The following is a 15,024-nucleotide window of genomic DNA, read 5'->3' on the forward strand; positions in this document are numbered from 1 at the left end:
TCAACCACAGATTAATCAGTGAAGCAAAGTAAGGACCAGCCCCTGCTCCATTCCTTTGTCATACCTTGTATATAATCCCGGCTATGGTGGTCCCTGTCTTGCGTGCCTTCGGGGGTTTTAGACCAAGAGTTGAAGTCTCCGCTTCTAGAGTCTTGTTTCTGTGAAAGACAGTAGACGTGTAGGCTTTGCAGTAACAGATATGCTCAAAGATCCTGTGTATGGTTTAAATAAACACAGAACTATAACTTATGTAATGAAATGTTATCCGTTAGATCTTTACTTTCATGTAGTTATTTTACCTCCATACATTTGTCCCATTCCCATGTATATTTTTCTTTATTCAATCTACCTGCTTCACATATAGTTCATTTCCCAATCTCTCCTCCTTTGTCATATGTTGTATCACTCAAATGCTTATTTACGTAACTGCAAAAAAGAGTGTGAGGGGGGGAGGGTTAATATGTTGTACCGTTTAGCTGTCCTGACTAGGGGTATTCCCTGTTGGGTGCAGACTAGGATGAGTATCGTACCTCCCAACATTTAGAATCCCGAAAGCTGGACAAAACAAGCCCACTCAGTTCTGATAAAACTCCGCTCACAAATGGGTGCCTTTGGGTGAAACTCCACCCGCTTTTCTGTTAAGCCCCACCCCTTTTGCGGTCAGCGAATAAAGATGTCCCTCCAACATTGGGACCTTTGGGGGGTATGGAATATGCAATTATCGTTTATCTTTCTGTTGCCACACCCAGGAGACAGACGTCATTTTCCACACCTGACCTCTGTGTTCTTAAGAAAAAGGCCCTTAGGTGTTTATGACTTTTATCGTAGATATCCAGTATAAGAGAACAAAGACGTGTTTTAGAAGTATATCTTAAACCCTATAAAGCTTGAATTACACATACTGAAAAAGGAAAAGTCAGTCAGGGTGTAATTTTTGTAGCCGTTGCCACCAGTTTTACTTTCTGATCATTATTAGCAATGTAAACTGAACATACTGTAGGTGCAGCCATTTGTCCCAGCAGAAATCTTAGTCAAATCAACTGGTTACATGCAGAGTGTTCCTCACGTTTGCCTACTTTCAGGACCTACCCGCTGTACAGTGTTGGAACAGGCTATGATGGCGCAAATTGCCCTATCGTGACCTGCCCAGCGGGGTCTCATAGTGTAAGCCGAGTCAACTAGGTCCCACCCCTCCCTCTTTAGAAGAAGATTGGTTTGGATCAGGGAGCCTGGATGAACTCCTCGAAATCTGGGAGTTTCCCGGACGTTCCAGGAGAGTAAGCCAGTATGGTACCTGTTTATAAAATATGTTGCAAGCCAGGGGCGTATCTATGCTGGGGCTCCAAGGGTAGTGACTATCATCTGCCCCGGGGCCCCAACAATGTACGGTACAGCACGGATACAAGCAGGACTACTAAACTGTGCAAACATTTTAAAACAACTTGGTGCATCGAGGTCGAACTTGTTCCACTACACTCCCACTTTACTAAATTGGATTATAACATGCATTTTTTCCTTTTAAATACTACTTGTTAATAAATACTTATTTTGAAATCACCTGGAATAAGCTGGTAAGAAACGCTTCAACATGCACATTATCGTGCCACTGATTAATATTGGTACAGTCCCTGGAAAATAGGGGCAGGTGGCAACTATAGCAAGAACCCAAATGCGAAGGCTCTACAACCAGAGTATTTTTGGATAATTGCACAGTACCACTTCTGCCGTCAATGTGTGTCCTTACTCTGTATTGGCAACTGCACGCAGTGCTCAGTGCCACTTCTCTTATTCAGTATGCTGAGTTTAGTTTTTATTCATGGATGCCACAATAGGGGGGAGCGATCCTTAGTTTCTGGACTCTTGTGTGTAAAACAAGATTGCAGCCATGCAGACCTAGAAACATTGTAGCAGGATACGCTGCTTTAATTCGGGGTAATTCAAAATAAGTTTTACAGTATTGTTTAACTTTGTAATTTGCATTGTGAGTATCAAAGGTTAACATCCATGTATACTGAGGTTATTTACATAGAAAATGGCTCCTCCATGAAAGTGAAACCTTCGTTACAGCAATAAAGACTTGTTAGACCACATGGTGCATTTATGACATTACCCAATAAAATATAATGTGAATAATGTACCCTTTACTATAAAATATAAGGATATTAGAAACCAACGAGCAGCGTTATGTGGTATTTAGCCAGGTGAAGAAACTCTGAGATGATTTCTGGTGAGGACTTTATTGACAGTAAGGTGCTACACTCTGTTTGGTTTGGTGTGATCCCAGGGCAGCAGACAGGGTGCCCCAGGGGAGCGGGAGATTTGGCCAGAGTGAGGGTGTCATGAAAGAGGAGGCCAGAACGAGGGTGTCAGGGAAGAGGATACATAGGGGTGTGATCCCAGGGCAGCAGACAGGGTGCCCCAGGAGAGCAGGCCAGAGCGAGGGTGTCAGGGAAGAGGATACAAAGGGGTGTGATCCCAGGGGAGCAGAGAGCGTGCCCCAGGGGAGCGGGAGATTGGGAGAGGAGGCCAGAACGAGGGTGTCAGGGAAGAGGATACAAAGAGGTGTGATACCAGGGCAGCAGACAGGGTGCCCCAGGGGAGCGGGAGAGGAGGCCAGAGCGAGGGTGTCAGGGAAGAGGATACAAAGGGGTGTGATCCCAGGGCAGCAGACAGGGTGCCCCAGGAGAGCAGGAGAGGAGGCCAGAGCGAGGGTGTCAGGGAAGAGGATACAAAGGGGTGTGATCCCTGGGTAGCAGAGAGCGTGCCCCTGGGTAGCGGGAGATTTGGCCAGAGCGAAGGTGTCATGGGAGAGGAGGCAAGAACGAGGGTGTCAGGGGAGAGGATACAAAGGGGTGTGATCCCAGGGCAGCAGACAGGGTGCCCCAGGGGAGCGGGAGATTGGGAGAGGAGGCCAGAACGAGGGTGTCAGGGGAGAGGATACAAAAGGGGTGTGAACCCAGGGCAGCAGACAGGGTGCCCCAGGAGAGCAGGCCAGAGCGAGGGTGTCAGGGAAGAGGATGTAAAGGGGTGTGATCCCAGGGCAGCAGACAGGGTGCCCCAGGGGAGCGGGAGAGGAGGCCAGAGCGAGGGTGTCAGGGGAGAGGATACAAAGGGGTGTGATCCCAGGGCAGCAGACAGGGTGCCCCAGTAGAGCAGGAGAGGAGGCCAGAGCGAGGGTGTCAGGGAAGAGGATACAAAGGGGTGTGATCCCAGGGCAGCAGACAGGGTGCCCCAGGGGAGCGGGAGAGGAGGCCAGAGCGAGGGTGTCAAGGGAGAGGATACAAAGGGGTGTGATCCCAGGGCAGCAGACAGGGTGCCCCAGGAGAGCAGGCCAGAGCGAGGGTGTAGGGGAAGAGGATACAAAGGGGTGTGATCCCAGGGGAGCAGAGAGCGTGCCCCAGGGGAGTGGGAGATTGGGAGAGGAGGCCAGAACGAGGGTGTCAGGGAAGAGGATACAAAGGGGTGTGATCCCAGGGCAGCAGACAGGGTGCCCCAGGGGAGCGGGAGAGGAGGCCAGAGCGAGGGTGTCAGGGAAGAGGATACAAAGGGGTGTGATCCCAGGGCAGCAGACAGGGTGCCCCAGAAGAGCAGGAGAGGAGGCCAGAGCGAGGGTGTCAGGGAAGAGGATACAAAGGGGTGTGATCCCTGGGTAGCAGAGAGCGTGCCCCAGGGGAGCGGGAGATTTGGCCAGAGCAAAGGTGTCATGGGAGAGGAGGCAAGAACGAGGGTTTCAGGGGAGAGGATACAAAGGGGTGTGATCCAAGGGCAGCAGACAGGGTGCCCCAGGGGAGTGGGAGAGGAAGCCAGAGCGAGGGTGTCAGGGAAGAGGATGTAAAGGGGTGTGAACCCAGGGCAGCAGTCAGGGTGCCCCAGGAGATCAGGCCAGAGCGAGGGTGTCAGGGGTGAGGATACAAAGGGGTGTGCTCCCAGGGCAACAGACAGGGTGACCCAGGGAAGCGGGAGAGGAGGCCAGAGCGAGGGTGTCAGGGGAGAGGATACAAAGGGGTGTGAACCCAGGGCAGCAGACAGGGTGCCCCAGGAGAGCAGGCCAGAGCGAGGGTGTCAGGGAAGAGGATACAAAGGGGTGTGATCCCAGGGGAACAGAGAGGGTGCCCAAGGGGAGCGGGAGATGGGGCCAGAGCGAGGGTGTCAGGGAAGAGGATGTAAAGGGGTGTGATCCCAGGGCAGCAGACAGGGTGCCCCAGGGGAGCGGGAGAGGAGGCCAGAGCGAGGGTGTCAGGGGAGAGGATACAAAGGGGTGTGATCCCAGGGCAGCAGTCAGGGTGCCCCAGGAGATCAGGCCAGAGCGAGGGTGTCAGGGGTGAGGATACAAAGGGGTGTGCTCCCAGGGCAGCAGACAGGGTGCCCCAGGAGAGCAGGCCAGAGCGAGGGTGTCAGGGAAGAGGATACAAAGGGGTGTGATCCCAGGGGAACAGAGAGGGTGCCCAAGGGGAGCGGGAGATGGGGCCAGAGCGAGGGTGTCAGGGAAGAGGATGTAAAGGGGTGTGATCCCAGGGCAGCAGACAGGGTGACCCAGGGGAGCGGGAGAGGAGGCCAGAGCGAGGGTGTCAGGGGAGAGGATACAAAGGGGTGTGATCTCAGGGCAGCAGACAGGGTGCCCCAGGGGAGCGGGAGAGGAGGCCAGAGCGAGGGTGTCAGGGAAGAGGATACAAAGTGGTGTGATCCCAGGGGAGCAGAGAGCGTGCCCCAGGGGAGCGGGAGACTGGGAGAGGAGGCCAGAACGAGGGTGTCAGGAAAGAGGATACAAAGGGGTGTGATCCCAGGGCAGCAGACAGGGTGCCCCAGGGGAGCGGGAGAGGAGGCCAGAGCGAGGGTGTCAGGGAAGAGGATACAAAGGGGTGTGATCCCAGGGCAGCAGACAGGGTGCCCCAGGAGAGCAGGAGAGGAGGCCAGAGCGAGGGTGTCAGGGAAGAGGATACAAAGGGGTGTGATCCCAGGGCAGCAGACAGGGTGCCCCAGGGGAGCGGGAGAGGAGGCCAGAGCGAGGGTGTCAAGGGAGAGGATACAAAGGGGTGTGATCCCAGGGCAGCAGACAGGTTGCCCCAGGAGAGCAGGAGAGGAGGCCAGAGCGAGGGTGTCAGGGAAGAGGATACAAAGGGGTGTGATCCCAGGGCAGCAGACAGGGTGCCCCAGGGGAGCGGGAGAGGAGGCCAGAGCGAGGGTGTCAAGGGAGAGGATACAAAGGGGTGTGATCCGAGGGCAGCAGACAGGGTGCCCCAGGAGAGCAGGCCAGAGCGAGGGTGTCAGGGAAGAGGATACAAAGGGGTGTGATCCCAGGGGAGCAGAGAGCGTGCCCCAGGGGAGCGGGAGATTGGGAGAGGACACCAGAACGAGGGTGTCAGGGAAGAGGATACAAAGGGGTGTGATCCCAGGGCAGCAGACAGGGTGCCCCAGGGGAGCGGGAGAGGAGGCCAGAGCGAGGGTGTCAGGGAAGAGGATACAAAGGGGTGTGATCCCAGGGCAGCAGACAGGGTGCCCCAGGAGAGCAGGAGAGTAGGCCAGAGCGAGGGTGTCAGGGAAGAGGATACAAAGGGGTGTGATCCCTGGGTAGCAGAGAGGGTGCCCCAGGGGAGCGGGAGATTTGGCCAGAGCAAAGGTGTCATGGGAGAGGAGGCAAGAACGAGGGTGTCAGGGGAGAGGATACAAAGGGGTGTGATCCAAGGGCAGCAGACAGGGTGCCCCAGGGGAGTGGGAGAGGAGGCCAGAGCGAGGGTGTCAGGGGAGAGGATACAAAAGGGGTGTGATCCCAGGGCAGCAGACATGGTGCCCCAGGAGAGCAGGCCAGAGCGAGGGTGTCAGGGAAGAGGATACAAAGGGGTGTGATCTCAGGGGAGCAGAGAGGATGCCTCAGGGGAGCGGGAGATGCGGCCAGCGCGAGGGTGTCAGGGAAGAGGATGTAAAGGGGTGTGATCCCAGGGCAGCAGACAGGGTGCCCCAGGGGAGCGGGAGAGGAGGCCAGAGCGAGGGTGTCAGGGGAGAGGATACAAAGGGGTGTGATCCCAGGGCAGCAGTCAGGGTGCCCCAGGAGATCAGGCCAGAGCGAGGGTGTCAGGGGTGAGGATACAAAGGGGTGTGCTCCCAGGGCAGCAGACAGGGTGACCCAGGGGAGCGGGAGAGGAGGCCAGAGCGAGGGTGTCAGGGGAGAGGATACAAAGGGGTGTGAACCCAGGGCAGCAGACAGGGTGCCCCAGGAGAGCAGGCCAGAGCGAGGGTGTCAGGGAAGAGGATACAACGGGGTGTGATCCCAGGGGAACAGAGAGGGTGCCCAAGGGGAGCGGGAGATGGGGCCAGAGCGAGGGTGTCAGGGAAGAGGATGTAAAGGGGTGTGATCCCAGGGCAGCAGACAGGGTGCCCCAGGGGAGCGGGAGAGGAGGCCAGAGCGAGGGTGTCAGGGGAGAGGATACAAAGGGGTGTGATCCCAGGGCAGCAGTCAGGGTGCCCCAGGAGATCAGGCCAAAGCGAGGGTGTCAGGGGTGAGGATACAAAGGGGTGTGCTCCCAGTGCAGCAGACAGGGTGACCCAGGGGAGCGGGAGAGGAGGCCAGAGCGAGGGTGTCAGGGGAGAGGATACAAAGGGGTGTGATCTCAGGGCAGCAGACAGGGTGCCCCAGGGGGGCGGGAGAGGAGGCCAGAGCAAGGGTGTCAGGGAAGAGGATACAAAGGGGTGTGATCCCAGGGGAGCAGAGAGCGTGCCCCAGGGGAGCGGGAGACTGGGAGAGGAGGCCAGAACGAGGGTGTCAGGGAAGAGGATACAAAGGGGTGTGATCCCAGGGCAGCAGACAGGGTGCCCCAGGGGAGCGGGAGAGGAGGCCAGAGCGAGGATGTCAGGGAAGAGGATACAAAGGGGTGTGATCCCAGGGCAGCAGACAGGGTGCCCCAGGAGAGCAGGAGAGGAGGCCAGAGCGATTGTGTCAGGGAAGAGGATACAAAGGGGTGTGATCCCAGGGCAGCAGACAGGGTGCCCCAGGGGAGCGGGAGAGGAGGCCAGAGCGAGGGTGTCAAGGGAGAGGATACAAAGGGGTGTGATCCCAGGGCAGCAGACAGGGTGCCCCAGGAGAGCAGGCCAGAGCGATGGTGTCAGGGAAGAGGATACAAAGGGGTGTGATCCCAGGGGAGCAGAGAGCGTGCCCCAGGGGAGCGGGAGATTGGGAGAGGAGGCCAGAACGAGGGTGTCAGGGAAGAGGATACAAAGGGGTGTGATCCCAGGGCAGCAGACAGGGTGCCCCAGGGGAGCGGGAGAGGAGGCCAGAGCGAGGGTGTCAGGGAAGAGGATACAAAGGGGTGTGATCCCAGGGCAGCAGACAGGGTGCCCCAGGAGAGCAGGAGAGGAGGCCAGAGCGAGGCTGTCAGGGAAGAGGATACAAAGGGGTGTGATCCCTGGGTAGCAGCGAGCGTGCCCCAGGGGAGCGGGAGATTTGGCCAGAGCAAAGGTGTCATGGGAGAGGAGGCAAGAACGAGGGTGTCAGGGGAGAGGATACAAAGGGATATGATCCCAGGGCAGCAGACAGGGTGCCCCAGGGGAGTGGGAGAGGAGGCCAGAGCGAGGGTGTCAGGGGAGAGGATACAAAAGGGGTGTGATCCCAGGGCAGCAGACAGGGTGCCCCAGGGGAGTGGGAGAGGAGGCCAGAGCAAGGGTGTCAGGGAAGAGGATGTAAAGGGGTTTGAACCCAGGGCAGCAGTCAGGGTGCCCCAGGAGATCAGGCCAGAGCGAGGGTGTCAGGGGTGAGGATACAAAGGGGTGTGCTCCCAGGGCAGCAGACAGGGTGACCCACGGGAGCGGGAGAGGAGGCCAGAGCGAGGGTGTCAGGGGAGAGGATACAAAGGGGTGTGAACCCAGGGCAGCAGACAGGGTGCCCCAGGAGAGCAGGCCAGAGCGAGGGTGTCAGGGAAGAGGATAGAAAGGGGTGTGATCCCAGGGGAACAGAGAGGGTGCCCAAGGGGAGCGGGAGATGGGGCCAGAGCGAGGGTGTCAGGGAAGAGGATATAAAGGGGTGTGATCCCAGGGCAGCAGACAGGGTGCCCCAGGGGAGCGGGAGAGGAGGCCAGAGCGATGGTGTCAGGGGAGAGGATACAAAGGGGTGTGATCCCAGGGCAGCAGTCAGGGTGCCCCAGGAGATCAGGCCAAAGCGAGGGTGTCAGGGGTGAGGATACAAAGGGGTGTGCTCCCAGTGCAGCAGACAGGGTGACCCAGGGGAGTGGGAGAGGAGGCCAGAGCGAGGGTGTCAGGGGAGAGGATACAAAGGGGTGTGATCTCAGGGCAGCAGACAGGGTGCCCCAGGGGAGCGGGAGAGGAGGCCAGAGCGAGGGTGTCAGGGAAGAGGATACAAAGGGGTGTGATCCCAGGGGAGCAGAGAGCGTGCCCCAGGGGAGCGGGAGACTGGGAGAGGAGGCCAGAACGAGGGTGTCAGGAAAGAGGATACAAAGGGGTGTGATCCCAGGGCAGCAGACAGGGTGCCCCAGGGGAGCGGGAGAGGAGGCCAGAGCGAGGGTGTCAGGGAAGAGGATACAAAGGGGTGTTATCCCAGGGCAGCAGACAGGGTGCCCCAGGAGAGCAGGAGAGGAGGCCAGAGCGAGGGTGTCAGGGAAGAGGATACAAAGGGGTGTGATCCCAGGGCAGCAGACAGGGTGCCCCAGGGGAGCGGGAGAGGAGGCCAGAGCGAGGGTGTCAAGGGAAAGGATACAAAGGGGTGTGATCCCAGGGCAGCAGACAGGGTGTCCCAGGAGAGCAGGCCAGAGCGAGGGTGTCAGGGAAGAGGATACAAAGGGGTGTGATCCCAGGGGAGCAGAGAGCGTGCCCCAGGGGAGCGGGAGATTGGGAGAGGACGCCAGAACGAGGGTGTCAGGGAAGAGGATACAAAGGGGTGTGATCCCAGGGCAGCAGACAGGGTGCCCCAGGGGAGCGGGAGAGAAGGCCAGAGCGAGGGTGTCAGGGAAGAGGATACAAAGGGGTGTGATCCCAGGGCAGCAGACAGGGTGCCCCAGGAGAGCAGGAGAGGAGGCAAGAGCGAGGGTGTCAGGGAAGAGGATACAAAGGGGTGTGATCCCTGGGTAGCAGAGAGCGTGCCCCAGGGGAGTGGGAGATTTGGCCAGAGCAAAGGTGTCATGGGAGAGGAGGCAAGAACGAGGGTGTCAGGGGAGAGGATACAAAGGGGTGTGATCCAAGGGCAGCAGACAGGGTGCCCCAGGGGAGTGGGAGAGGAGGCCAGAGCGAGGGTGTCAGGGGAGAGGGTACAAAAGGGGTGTGATCCCAGGGCAGCAGACATGGTGCCCCAGGAGAGCAGGCCAGAGCGAGGGTGTCAGGGAAGAGGATACAAAGGGGTGTGATCTCAGGGGAGCAGAGAGGATGCCCCAGGGGAGCGGGAGATGCGGCCAGCGCGAGGGTGTCAGGGAAGAGGATGTAAAGGGGTGTGATCCCAGGGCAGCAGACAGGGTGCCCCAGGGGAGCGGGAGAGGAGGCCAGAGCGAGGGTGTCAGGGGAGAGGATACAAAGGGGTGTGATCCCAGGGCAGCAGTCAGGGTGCCCCAGGAGATCAGGCCAGAGCGAGGGTGTCAGGGGTGAGGATACAAAGGGGTGTGCTCCCAGGGCAGCAGACAGGGTGACCCAGGGGAGCGGGAGAGGAGGCCAGAGCGAGGGTGTCAGGGGAGAGGATACAAAGGGGTGTGAACCCAGGGCAGCAGACAGGGTGCCCCAGGAGAGCAGGCCAGAGCGAGGGTGTCAGGGAAGAGGATACAAAGGGGTGTGATCCCAGGGGAACAGAGAGGGTGCCCAAGGGGAGCGGGAGATGGGGCCAGAGCGAGGGTGTCAGGGAAGAGGATGTAAAGGGGTGTGATCCCAGGGCAGCAGACAGGGTGCCCCAGGGGAGCGGGAGAGGAGGCCAGAGCGAGGGTGTCAGGGAAGAGGATACAAAGGGGTGTGATCCCTGGGTAGCAGAGAGCGTGCCCCAGGGGAGTGGGAGATTTGGCCAGAGCAAAGGTGTCATGGGAGAGGAGACAAGAACGAGGGTGTCAGGGGAGAGGATACAAAGGGGTGTGATCCAAGGGCAGCAGACAGGGTGCCCCAGGGGAGTGGGAGAGGAGGCCAGAGCGAGGGTGTCAGGGGAGAGGGTACAAAAGGGGTGTGATCCCAGGGCAGCAGACATGGTGCCCCAGGAGAGCAGGCCAGAGCGAGGGTGTCAGGGAAGAGGATACAAAGGGGTGTGATCTCAGGGGAGCAGAGAGGATGCCCCAGGGGAGCGGGAGATGCGGCCAGCGCGAGGGTGTCAGGGAAGAGGATGTAAAGGGGTGTGATCCCAGGGCAGCAGACAGGGTGCCCCAGGGGAGCGGGAGAGGAGGCCAGAGCGAGGGTGTCAGGGGAGAGGATACAAAGGGGTGTGATCCCAGGGCAGCAGTCAGGGTGCCCCAGGAGATCAGGCCAGAGCGAGGGTGTCAGGGGTGAGGATACAAAGGGGTGTGCTCCCAGGGCAGCAGACAGGGTGACCCAGGGGAGCGGGAGAGGAGGCCAGAGCGAGGGTGTCAGGGGAGAGGATACAAAGGGGTGTGAACCCAGGGCAGCAGACAGGGTACCCCAGGAGAGCAGGCCAGAGCGAGGGTGTCAGGGAAGAGGATACAAAGGGGTGTGATCCCAGGGGAACAGAGAGGGTGCCCAAGGGGAGCGGGAGATGGGGCCAGAGCGAGGATGTCAGGGAAGAGGATGTAAAGGGGTGTGATCCCAGGGCAGCAGACAGGGTGCCCCAGGGGAGCGGGAGAGGAGGCCAGAGGGAGGGTGTCAGGGGAGAGGATACAAAGGGGTGTGATCCCAGGGCAGCAGTCTGGGTGCCCCAGGAGATCAGGCCAAAGCGAGGGTGTCAGGGGTGAGGATACAAAGGGGTGTGCTCCCAGTGCAGCAGACAGGGTGACCCAGGGGAGCGGGAGAGGAGGCCAGAGCGAGGGTGTCAGGGGAGAGGATACAAAGGGGTGTGATCTCAGGGCAGCAGACAGGGTGCCCCAGGGGAGCGGGAGAGGAGGCCAGAGCGAGGGTGTCAGGGAAGAGGATACAAAGGGGTGTGATCCCAGGGGAGCAGAGAGCGTGCCCCAGGGGAGCGGGAGACTGGGAGAGGAGGCCAGAACGAGGGTGTCAGGGAAGAGGATACAAAGGGGTGTGATCCCAGGGCAGCAGACAGGGTGCCCCAGGGGAGCGGGAGAGGAGGCCAGAGCGAGGATGTCAGGGAAGAGGATACAAAGGGGTGTGATCCCAGGGCAGCAGACAGGGTGCCCCAGGAGAGCAGGAGAGGAGGCCAGAGCGATGGTGTCAGGGAAGAAGATACAAAGGGGTGTGATCCCAGGGCAGCAGACAGGGTGCCCCAGGGGAGCGGGAGAGGAGGCCAGAGCGAGGGTGTCAAGGGAGAGGATACAAAGGGGTGTGATCCCAGGGCAGCAGACAGGGTGCCCCAGGAGAGCAGGCCAGAGCGAGGGTGTCAGGGAAGAGGATACAAAGGGGTGGGATCCCAGGGGAGCAGAGAGCGTGCCCCAGGGGAGCGGGAGATTGGGAGAGGAGGCCAGAATGAGGGTGTCAGGGAAGAGGATACAGAGGGGTGTGATCCCAGGGCAGCAGACAGGGTGCCCCAGGGGAGCGGGAGAGGAGGCCAGAGCGAGGGTGTCAGGTTAGAGGATACAAAGGGGTGTGATCCCAGAGCAGCAGACAGGGTGCCCCAGGAGAGCAGGAGAGGAGGCCAGAGCGAGAGTGTCAGGGAAGAGGATACAAAGGGGTGTGATCCCTGGGTAGCAGAGAGCGTGCCCCAGGGGAGCGGGAGATTTGGCCAGAGCAAAGGTGTCATGGGAGAGGAGGCAAGAACGAGGGTGTCAGGGGAGAGGATACAAAGGGGTGTGATCCAAGGGCAGCAGACAGGGTGCCCCAGGGGAGTGGGAGAGGAGGCCAGAGCGAGGGTGTCAGGGGAGAGGATACAAAAGGGGTGTGATCCCAGGGCAGCAGACAGGGTGCCCCAGGGGAGTGGGAGAGGAGGCCAGAGCGAGGGTGTCAGGGTAGAGGATACAAAAGGGGTGTGATCCCAGGGCAGCAGACATGGTGCCCCAGGAGAGCAGGCCAGAGCGAGGGTGTCAGGGAAGAGGATACAAAGGGGTGTGATCTCAGGGGAGCAGAGAGGATGCCCCAGGGGAGCGGGAGATGGGGCCAGCGCGAGGGTGTCAGGGAAGAGGATGTAAAGGGGTGTGATCCCAGGGCAGCAGACAAGGTGCCCCAGGGGAGCAGGAGAGGAGGCCAGAGCGAGGGTGTCAGGGGAGAGGATACAAAGGGGTGTGATCCCAGGGCAGCAGTCAGGGTGCCCCAGGAGATCAGGCCAGAGCGAGGGTGTCAGGGGTGAGGATACAAAGGGGTGTGCTCCCAGGGCAGCAGACAGGGTGACCCAGGGGAGCGGGAGAGGAGGCCAGAGCGAGGGTGTCAGGGGAGAGGATACAAAGGGGTGTGATCTCAGGGCAGCAGGCAGGGTGCCCCAGGGGAGCGGGAGATGGGGCCAGAGCGAGGGTGTCAGGGGAGAGGATACAAAGACATGTGTGATCCAAGGGCAGCAGACAAGGTGCTCCAGGGGAGCGGGAGATGGGGCCAGAGTGAGAGTGTCAGGGGATAGGATACAAAGTGGTGTGATCCCAGGGCAGCAGACAGGGTGCCCCAGGGGAGCGGAAGACGAGGCCAAAGCGAGGGTGTCAGAGGAGAGGGTGTTATGGTACCAGGAGAGGGTGTCATTTACAGCGTAGAGGGTGTCGGGATAAGAGAGGAGGTATTAGGGGACTGAGTGCCAGGAGTGAGATAAGCGGGCGTCAAGGAACAGGATTCCAGGGAAGTCAGAGGGAAAGATATATTTTTTTATCTTCTCACCCTGCTCACCAATATATATCACAAACAAGTGTCAATATTTGTAAATACTTTCCATGGATATTATACTACTGGCTGGTGACCATATGCACATTGCATGTAGCATGTAATCTCCCAACGTAACCCGACCACTGCCCATGATGATAGTACAATGAAATAACCATTAAAATATGAGATGCCCTGTATAAAAGAGCTACTAATGGTGTATGTGTGTACAGATATGTGTATAAAGATTTCCATAACTTGAGATGTTTGAGTTTATATTTACATGTGCAGTGTAAGCTAGTGTCCTCTGTTGTCAGTAACTTACTGGATAAAATATGGTCCATTTCCTGTGCCCTTCAGAAAGTCTATTGACAAGAAGTCTGGTATGCAAAGGAAAAAAATATCCCCCAAACAACTATCACAATGAACGTTATCTGAAATATCACTGGTTCTGATAAATAGTTCACCGTGTATGCCCTTCATCACCTTCACAATACCTTATACAAAATAACCAACTTATATAAAATAAAGACACAGAGACTTAGGTAAAGTGGCAAACTAAAGTATTTTATTATAACCTAATTATCTTGGTGGCGGAGAAAGAGCAGTGCGGATCAGCTCCAGCTGATACCCGTAACCAAGCGTGTACATGGTGTACCGCCTGAAGTCCACCCATTCCTCTTATGACCCAAACTGCTTGGCCGGCCCTAACCTGGCGTCAGAGTAAACTGCTCTCACCTCACTACTCACTCACCCTCCCTCACTGAGCCGGGTGAGGCCCCTCCCCACCGAAGGGACAAGAGTTACCTTTGCATCGAAAGGGGACAGATACCTGCGGCCAATCACGATAGAGCCGTATATATATCAGCCGCTGATCGCAGTGCCTTCCTCCCGCGCTGCTGCCCTATGGGCAAAGCAGCCCGCCACCAAACCGAGCACCTTCCTCAGCTCCAACCAAATGCTCTCCATAAACATCTGCAACCCCTCATCCCGAGGTGCACACAGTCTCTCCTGTAGAGACTCAACCTGTCTGCTATTATACCTGGGTGATCCACCACAAATCCCCCGAGGGATCTAGTTACTCTCCAAATTGCACTATTAAGCTTTCGCGCCATTATAAGGATCTTTTTTAATGGGATTGGAGATCTCCAAGACAACCTTGGTATCATAGCGGACCAACCGATTACGGTTGTTGGCCATGTAGCCTTAATATAATGCAAGTCCTCTCTCATCTGAATAATCAGGTCCAGGGATTTACCTTTACCCAAATCATTCCCTCCTAAATGGATACCACTAATCAGATCACAGGCTCCTGAAGCCCAGAGGCCACTGCCAGGCCCTTAGCCAAATTTTGTTATGGGTCCTGGCACCGTTCCACCCCTGTGTGTTTTCCCTTAAATTCCTATTTAGCGTCTGGAAGCCATCTCTGAAATCTTGCAATTAGCCCTGACTAATGCAGAGTGAACGTATATATTTAGAGTAACAAAAAATATTTTATATGGTGATTTGTCTCCTGTAAAATAAGGAGAGATACTGTATTTAAAGGTTGTTGTCTTATCTTGTCAAAAGTGCATTTTACAACTTTTCTTCGTCATGACTTGCCCACCAGGTGGCGCTGTTCTCCTTCTGTCTATAGATAGACATAGAAGTGGATATAAATTAAATTATTTTTTTTAAAAAAACTGGTACTAGCAGTTAATTAGATATCTCCCGGATATATTACTGTGTATACTGTACTTTAGCCATGGTATATTTGGTCAAACAAGAAACTATTGCCTTGTCTTTTGTAGCTCTCTCACAGTGGTCTGTTTGAGACAGGTGGACAAAATCCCAGTTATATACAATGAGACCTTCTTGCAGCCAGTATACCAGCCCTATCTTACAACATGCCAGGGCCAGCGGACCTGCAGCACCTACAGGTAACAGGGAGGTCAGAGAACCCGTGATAGAAGGTGACAGGAGGACTTGTATTTGTCAGGGTAGGCGGTCGCTCATAGGGAGCACAGTGGCCTAGTGGTTAGCACATCTGCCTCACAGCACTGGGGTCATGAGTTCGATTCCCAACCATGGCCTTATCTGTGTGGAGTTTGTATGTTCTCCCTGTGTTTGCGTGGGTTTCCTCCGGGTGCTCCGGTTTCCTCCCACATTCCAAAA

At 57.3% G+C, this 15,024-nt stretch overlaps 1 pseudogene; it reads right to left on the bottom strand.

Annotated features, from left to right (window-relative positions):
- The window catches only part of LOC142144530 (proteasome subunit beta type-7-like), a 71,757-nt pseudogene that overhangs the window by 41,504 nt on the left and 15,229 nt on the right, over positions 1 to 15,024 (bottom strand).

Source organism: Mixophyes fleayi, chromosome 3 (genome assembly GCF_038048845.1).
Source record: "Mixophyes fleayi isolate aMixFle1 chromosome 3, aMixFle1.hap1, whole genome shotgun sequence".
Classification (NCBI taxonomy): Eukaryota; Metazoa; Chordata; class Amphibia; order Anura; family Limnodynastidae; genus Mixophyes; species Mixophyes fleayi.